The 2,500-nt window shown below is 37.5% G+C and overlaps 1 protein-coding gene across 2 annotated transcripts in view; it reads right to left on the minus strand.

Moving 5' to 3' along the window:
* Positions 1 to 2,500, minus strand: part of cacna2d3a (calcium channel, voltage-dependent, alpha 2/delta subunit 3a) — a 198,881-nt gene that overhangs the window by 10,473 nt on the left and 185,908 nt on the right. The gene's annotated exons all lie outside the window — the stretch shown is intronic.

The following is a 2,500-nucleotide window of genomic DNA, read 5'->3' on the forward strand; positions in this document are numbered from 1 at the left end:
AGAATCTGCAGGGCATGTTGTTCACAAAATAGCAAGTTGTGCTGCAGTGAGGCACAAGTGGTTAAGGCTTTGGGTTGTTGATTGGAGGATCAGGGTTCAAGCTCCAGCACTGCCAAGCTGCCACTGGAACTTAAGGCACTTAACCCTCTCTGCACCCACTTAATGCAGTCCTCGCAGTCTATGTTCCCTGTGGTCTCCTTAATGGTTCGCTCTGAGATGAAGGCTGATTAGCCAGCTGACCCTGTGATCTGACCCCAACCGCCAACATTGGGATGTGAAGAATGTACCTGTACTATGCAATGACAATAAAGTTCTGTCTAATGTCCTCCATCATTAGTAAAATATTCTCAAGAAACCATGAAGGCATAGTTAATGATATGCTTCTTAAAGGATCCCATCCAACTTTTGGTCCACCCAGCACAGTTGGTCCACCCAGTAAGGTGTTTTTTTTTTCTCAAAATGTCAGTTGCAGCCTAAATAAGAGTTTGTTGATTTAGGAAAGACAATGTTGTTCTTGAAGCTTGCTGGACTAGCTTGTTTACTCAGTCACGTTAGACTCAGTCAAGAAAGCTTTCCAGAAAGTTCCATAGGGTGTCTGGTGCAGGAATTGAAAAAGTTATGTCCTGTAAATTAAACATAGTGATATGAATAATATAAAACAAACAAAACTCTGTCCAACCCACAACCACATCTGGTATAAGTCTAAGTTTAAAAAAAAAGAATATTTTAACACATATAACACATACAGATATAAATACAGCACTACATGTACGGCACTACACTCCTAATGTAGTATACATTATAAACTCTTACACTGTCAGCAATATTTCATGGTAAGACATAGATATAGTGTATCTCAGTGATATTTATATTCTATTTAACATATTCTAAAATGAATATTTTTTTGTATAAAAAGTCAAATAAAACTTTATAACCTCAAGGTATCAAATGAAAGTAATGTTTCAAGTACTGTTTAATTACAGTTATTTTCTGAAGTGCACAGATAAAGTACACAGGGACACGAGGAGCCTGGGGTCTATCCCTGGGGACTCGGGGCACAAGGTGGGGGACAACAGAACAACTTATTACAGGACACAGTCACAAACACTTACACACCATGAACAATTCAGAAATGTCAATCAGCCTACAACACATGTCTTCAGACCTGGGAGGAAACTGGAAAAGCCAGAGGAAACCCCTGAAGCATGAGGAGAACATGCAAACTCCACAAACACACGCACATGCACATACATACATACACACACACATACACACATAGGCTGGAGATGGAATCAACCCCCCAACTCTGGAGGTGCAGGACAAACTTTGTGACCTCTAAACCATCATGAATATTTTTATGAATATTTTGGCCACCACACATATTCAAATGTAGCAGACATGATACTTCCTTACATTTTAAGCAATATTTATATCAGTGAGAAAAATGTACTAATTAATGTGAGAAATAAATAAACAAATACTCAATGACATGTCAATTTTATATTCATAATATATTTTAAATATCTGATTTCTAAGCACTTGGTATTAAAAATGAGTCATTTTAAACTTAACTTTGAGGGAATGAAAATAGTTTTAGACATTTAAAAGTTCAGGAACTTTTTTTTACAGTGTTTTAAAGGTTTATTAGAGAGTTTATGGTTCTTAAATTTTTCTTGCAAGAGAGTTTTTTTTCTGATAGGGAAACTCTCGGGTTGATGGTGATTAATGTAGAATGCGACCAAAATTGTTGATGTGTAACATCATTTCACTAGATAAGCGAAGGTATCATAAAAAGAAAATTGTGTGTGTGTGAGTGTGTTTCTAATCAGTTTCTTCCATCCAAATGAGATTAAGCTAATCTTAGCCTCTGGGCATACACACTTAACCAGATTACCTTGATTTCACATTGTACAGGCCTTGGGGAGGTCGAGTGGATGCAGGCCTGTGGGATGTGCTTTTGGACGCACTTGACAAAGCCTTTCCACCGACTGTAAATGTGCAAACGGAGTTATGGCCGGTGGCCATTGCTTAGCTGCGATATCTCATGCCACATGTGTTCTTTGTTGTTTTAAGAATGCACCAGTTCATCAGTTACGATGGCTCCGATTTGAATGTCGGCTTTCAGTAAGATTCCTAGGCTCCTTTCGGCTCATTCGCTGAAATTTTTGCTGTGTCTGTGGTAGTTGTTTGAGTAAATGAACCCTAAGTAGCACATGTACCAAAATTCTTTTTGGTGTAATACACTATTCTAATTATACGTCCATGTGCACACACTCTGGCCTGGACAAGACCGTATAAGGTTGTGTGTGAAAATTCTTTGATTTTAAGACGTTGCATAAGAAAAGTTGACTCTCAAACAGATCATAGAAGGTAATATTCTAATTTTATATGTCTTTCTACTTTAAAACAATATTAACAATGTTGTTGTAAAGAGAAAATAAATAGAAATGAAAGTACCACGTTCCAAGTGAGTTACACACGGATTAAACATTCCATAACG

This window comes from Tachysurus fulvidraco, chromosome 14, assembly GCF_022655615.1.
Source record: "Tachysurus fulvidraco isolate hzauxx_2018 chromosome 14, HZAU_PFXX_2.0, whole genome shotgun sequence".
Lineage (NCBI taxonomy): Eukaryota > Metazoa > Chordata > Actinopteri > Siluriformes > Bagridae > Tachysurus > Tachysurus fulvidraco.